The sequence below is a fragment of the Otolemur garnettii genome, unplaced genomic scaffold (assembly GCF_000181295.1).
Source record: "Otolemur garnettii isolate 467f Iridium unplaced genomic scaffold, OtoGar3 scaffold00037, whole genome shotgun sequence".
Taxonomy (NCBI): Eukaryota; Metazoa; Chordata; class Mammalia; order Primates; family Galagidae; genus Otolemur; species Otolemur garnettii.
In genome coordinates this window covers 4,680,442-4,686,726 of record NW_003852432.1, presented here as the reverse complement: position 1 = coordinate 4,686,726, position 6,285 = coordinate 4,680,442, and the positions used below count along the sequence as shown (strand labels likewise).

Sequence of the window (6,285 nt, the reverse complement as noted above, 5' to 3'; positions counted from 1 at the left end):
TACAGCCCAATAGCACCTGTGTTTGCTTTTGCTGGGGCCTGGGGTGCTTTTCTGAAGCTATTCCAGAACCTGCTGTCATCACTGATTCAATCCTAAAATTTTAGGTTCAGCATTTTCAACTGATCCAGGTGTTTTTATCAGCATTTATGTCAGGGTAACTGCCCCCCTTGCATGTTCTCAATTTGGTACCTCTTCGGTTTCAATTCTTAAGTTGTGTATGCTTAGTTGTACTTACGTGATGTTTACTTCTTGTGAAAAGTAAAAGTTATGTTTTATCCTAGATCTAGCTGCTGAAAAATGAACTATTTCACAGAAGCATCTATTTTTTTTATAATGTTTTAAACACTTCTAATAATTTTCTGATTTTTTTTTCATTTATTCAGTCTTCGTAGAGGCTGTCAAAAATTGCCAGTGCCGACTACATTGCAAGTTGTCACTGTGGGGTATTGGGGAAAGTTTTCAATTAGCAATAGTCGCACCTCGGATAAACCTCAATGGCTATGATACTGCCACTGCACAAAGCTTTTTTTTTTAATTTTCTGATTTTTAAAAAATATGTTTGATCTTATATTTTTGGTGCACCTGCAACAAATGTAAACTTGTACTTTTTTTTACTCTAGTGATCCAGTGCTCTATCCCTCTCCTTCTCTCTGTACGTCACTGGTGTTTTATACTTCCACCTGTACACTTGGATTTTAGGGAGTGACTGTGTGTATTTTTTGTGCTTTCCAACCAACAGCTTGTGTTGTGCATGTATATTCATTTGTAACACACGCTAGGTGACTGTCACAGCAGTAATGAGATTTGAAATCTGAACTGACTAGAACATTTTTAATGAGCCATGTGGTTGCTGTCAGGGAAACTCTTTTCTAAACACAAAAAGATGTGCCTTTGTGTACTATGTGTGTATATTTTTAAATCCTAAAACTATTCCAGAATTCCAAGAAGTCTGCATGATATCTGACTTATAGCTGACAAACTGAGATGCTTCTGAAACCCATTAAGTGTCAAAGCTGAGATTTGACACACATGGTATCAGATTTGTGGTGCTAAGTAAGGCTATTTTTGGATTTCATTGTGGTGCCTCCATAGGAATGCATAACGCACTATTTTGGGCATAATTCCTTCCTCCTCCCCATTGTTTAGCACCTAACAATAGGTAGCAACCTAACAAGTTCCCATTTTATGCCAACATAATATTTAAAAGAAAATGTATAATTATTTTAAAGACATTTTAAAAAAGACAGTTTGAAATCCAACAAGTCAACCTTATCGGAGTTTTCTGGACAGATGTACACTGAGGTGTTACTAGACACAGCCTGCCAGGGGTTCTTGGTCTCTGCCCTTTAGTTTCTCTCCCTCTTCCTTCCCCATCTCACCTTGCTCAGTCCACTAACCTCTCTTCTCACAGATTCAACCCACCTGAAGCTTTTAGTCCAATTCTAACTGGAGGCATCAAAACTGGCTGCCCCTCCTCACCTTCTTCAGGTGATTTAGGGCACAATACCTCACACTGACTCCCGCACACCAAAATGATGCCTGATGCACCCTTGTTGACACTCTGAGCTATTGCATTGGGTCTCAGTGCTCAAAGCTCAGAGCCTACCTTCTTTTCCAAACAACAGGTAGGGCTTCTCCCTTCTTGGACCCTGTAGGATTACTGTTAAACACTGAGAAATCCTTTCAATTGGCAAAGGCTTTAGTTTTGCCACCTAAGAAACTGGAAAACATGTGTTACTCTTAGATTAATGTTATTTGTCTTGTAGTTTCTAAATCAGGTTCTAATATGAGATGCTTCCCAGACCCCCTCCAAGGACTGCTCCATCTTTTTGTGGGACAGATTTCTCCAACACTGGTACTACCTGGGTTTCTGAACAGTGCCAACATTATGCCCATCACCGACCTCCCATCATGTATCCAGTATGCCTCCATTATTTATCTTGGAACCATCATGCCAGCTCTTCATAGGGCTTGAATTAGAGTTGCCGAACCTTTTAGTACTGAGTATCACATTAGCAGGTGGATCAAGTACCAGGCCCTAGTCCTTCTCCCTAAGCACGTCAACTTGTGGTTCTGTATCCTTGAAGAGTGTTATTTCTGAAGCTCACTGGAAAAAACCTTGTTTCAAAATTCAGAAAACAGACGAGGTCCTAAAATCTCAGAACTGAAAACTTAGGAATTTTTATCTGCCAGTGTAATATTATATATTTGTTTTGTTTAATAACATTAAGTCCCTTGATTCTTTCCTACTTGAAAATTCACAACCTGTTAAATGGAGAACTCAGAGATCATTTTGTAAAATGATTTCCATTTACAGATGAGGAAAGGTGGGGTTGTTGTGTTAACATGGCTTCCCTGAGAGCACATGTAAAGAAACGCAGGCCTGCAATGTCTTACCCAAGAGAAGGTGATGGAGACTGATGCAGACCTAAGACATCATTTACTGATGAGTAGCTGCCTCTTTGTTGCTTAATCTATTAATATCTGAAAGATTCCAGTAGCCTTTAAATATTAAGGATTGGGTCATTGAATTAAGTCAATGCTGGGAACAAGCTTCACAGAGAGTTTCAATTTTCCAGACTCAGTGAATTCAAAAACTGAGAGTTCATCGGCTTTTAGACTCACATATTAGTGGTTGCTACAACAATGTCAGCAGGGGGCAGTCAGCGCCTGCAATTTGGGAACCGTGCTTCCTTGCCTTTTGTTATTTGTTTTAAAGTGTTCAAATCAGGTTTTATAAAATTAGGTTTCATAAAATACACTATAAAATAGTAATCATGGGCAGCACCTGTGGCTCAAAGGAGTAGGGCACTGGCCCCATATGCTGGAGGTAGCAGGTCCAAACCCAGCCCCGGCCAAAAAAACTGTAAAAAAAAGAAATAGTAATCATGTTTGATTAACTATAAGAAGCTATTCTGCTTCAACTCCAACTGTTTCAGAGCTAACTAGTACTGAAAATCAATTCTTAAATATGTCAGATTCTATACATTTGAACCAAGGTCTGCTAGGTGTGATAATTCACTGGAATAACTCCCAAAACTCAGAGAAGGACTATACTTAAAATTACAGTTTTGTTACAAAGTATATAAATCAGAATGACCGAGCAAATGAAGAGATGTATAAAACGAAATCGGGGAAAAAATGCAGATCTTCTTCTGTGTTTTCTCCTCATGGAGTCAGGGTATGTCACCACCTTGGCACTCAGTGTGTTCACCAACCAAAATGTTCCATTGAACTTTGGTGTCTAGAGATTTTCATGGGGTTTCATAACATAGGTATGACTGACTGAGTTACTGGGCACATACCTGAACACAGTATCTAGCTCCCCCTGCCCTCTCCAGGGATTGTAGGTTTGGGCTATCACGTGGCTCAGAGTTCTAACCCTTTTATCACATGACTGTTTTTTTGACATGACCGGCCCTTATTCTGAAGCTATCCAGAAGCCCACCAGGAGGTATCTCATTAGCACTGATAACCAAGATACTAATAGAACTCTGGAAATTTCCAGGATTTAGAGTTTCCTTTTCATGACTCAAGTTCAAAGTTCAGTCAAATTGTTTATTTTACAACAGAATCCAACAACTATCCATATACCTGCCTTCTCCAACAAACATCAGTAATTAGTCCTAGTCTTCCAATTATCATTATTTTTATTATTTGTTGCTATTTACTACTAAAAACTTTTAAAAAGTCAGTGATACCCTGTGCAACTTTTTATACTGAAAATATTTACTGAGAGGAATTCTCAAGGAAAGTATTTTGCTATTTAGACTCTATAGGAATACTGTGTTCCTGATTAAATATTTTGAAGTTTGTAAATTATAAGAGAGTATGTTCTAAAAATGCCTAGGCTTATACTCAGCTCATGTTGATGACAAGCTTTGGGAAAAAGTGAACAAATTATAGACAAACCAATGGGGAACATAAGAGTGAAACTGCTGAGGGACTAGTAATGTGGGGTGTTTAATTAAGCATGAGAAAACCATATTTGTGTCTGTTTGGCTCTGTCCCTGGCTAGCTTTGTTATCTTAAAAATCTGGCTGCTCTCAATTTTCCTCTTTCATTTCCAACATGTACAAATCACATACAATTATTTTTATTATAATGAAAAATATATATTCTTATTTAAAAAATATAAAAGTCTTTCATAAGAAATGGCCAAGCCAATGGTATCAAGGTGGGACTAAGGCCTCACAGGGTACTGGCTCCTGAAATCAGCAATGGAGTTCTGCATTTCAGTCTCTTAGGGAAGAGTAGAGTGTAGAAGTGTAGAGTGTAGTAGACTAAAGAAGAGACTGTATTTCCCTATCTCTGTATGAAACCTGTATGATCCCTATTTTATGTTTAAGGTTGTATCCAGAAACTTTCTCATGGATGTGAAAGGAGATGGCACACACACACACACACACACACACACAGCTTAATGAACAGCCAGTCAAATACTGTATATTGGCTCCAGTTCTTAAGATGTAAAATTTCTGAGAAGACATAAAATATGTTTTTGATTTGTGGATCTCCAGGTGATGAGCTGTGACTACCTAAATATTGCCCAGGAGGAAAGGAGAAGCGACAGTGAGAAAGAAAAAATAAATCTATGGAAAATAAATACAGCAACAAAAATTACTAATACAAAGAAATCTTAGGAAATCCAATTCCGTGATGTGGATTCCTTCCCATTGCAAATGAACACATAAAAATTTAAAAAAAGAAACAGAAGAAAATAATTCACTCTTGAAAATATATCACACGAAAGTACAAATAATCTAGAAAATACTTTAAATAAACATGTTTAAAATCCTTGAAGAAATAAAGGAGAAAATAGTATATGTAAAACAAAAATAGGGAGTACTGAAACAGAAACAAGTACTACTGAGTCGTGAATCGATTAGAGTTATGTAATGAAAAAATAATTAAAATGGAAACCACAATAAATATTATACTTGAGACAGTGAAGAAAAGTTATAATGGAGAACTTTGAAAATTATCTAGAATACAGCTTAATAAGGTAAAATATAAAAACGTAAAATACAAGTTTGTAAATTTGCCACCATGAGGTTATGTTAGAGGCATAGTACAAAGAACTTGGTAAGGTTTCATAACTTCGATATAGCAAGGAACACACTCCCTACTCACCTGATCTGGCCCCTAGTTACTTTTTCTTTACTTGAGATAAAGGAAATATTGAAATGAAGACACTTTGGTAACATTCAGGACATCTGATGTCCATCTGATGGACATTCCTAGAAAAAGAGTTACAAAATCGCTTTGAAGGGTGGACTAGGTGCTGGTCTTGGTAAATAGCTTCTCAATGGGAGTACTCTGAAGATGACTGTTGTCATAGTCAACACTACACTACATATGTAGCACTTTTTCAAGTAGGAGTTCTTGAACTTAATTGTCATACCTCATATAAAAGTCGGTTCAGAAAAATAGAATGTAGATTTAGATGCTATAGAAAAATTTGAGTTTTAAAGAGAAAGAGAAACTAAGGATATCCAGAACTGAGAAGTGATAAAAGTCCTTATACTGAAAGACTACCCTAAATATCACATTTCCAACACCCAGCGTAATTTATCCACAACAAACTACTTATACTTTCTGAGATTTCTGACTTTAGTACCTTTACTGGTCCCATTTTCTTAGACTGAATTTGTATTTTTATCTGGTCTGCTTATGAACACCTTTCAAGATTCAGGTCAGGAATTACTTTCTCTGAAGAATTCTCCGGTGTCTTGGGTGAGGATCAAAATGTTTGATAACAGGAAGGGTGAGGCACACCACCCAATCAGAATGAATGCTTTGATCAATTTGAGACAGTGCTGGGCCCAAATGGTGTGACTTTACAACAGTACAGGCAGAATATCCACCAGCCTGACATCCTGCACCTCCCTTCAGGGAGAAGTGGCTCATGTGTGTCTGCTGGGCCCACTATCACTTCATACAGAGGGGATAAATAGAGTCAAGGTCAATCTTTCCCAGAGGCTATGAACTTCTTCAGGACAAGTACATTGTCTCATTCATATTTATATTACCAGCAACAAACACAGTACTTGTCATGTACTTGGTGCCCAATAATTATCTGACAGCTTAGAAGAAAGAATGAAAACACTGACTCTTTCTAGGGTCTCTTTTTTCTTAATTGATACATTAAGAAATTGAAAGTCATTGAACTACAAGATTCTTTCTCCCCCAAATTAATAAAACATACATTTTATAAATTATACCAGCTGACAAATAGTGATTAGATGGTGAAATAAAAGAAACACAAAGAAGATGCTCTTTAGT

The 6,285-nt window shown here is 37.2% G+C and overlaps 1 non-coding gene across 1 annotated transcript; it reads right to left on the bottom strand.

Moving 5' to 3' along the window:
* Positions 1-383: 383 nt before the first annotated feature.
* Positions 384-524, bottom strand: LOC111725326. The gene has a single exon (XR_002773409.1). It is a non-coding gene; the product is annotated as a U4 spliceosomal RNA (small nuclear RNA).
* Between the last annotated feature and the right edge of the window lie 5,761 nt (positions 525-6,285).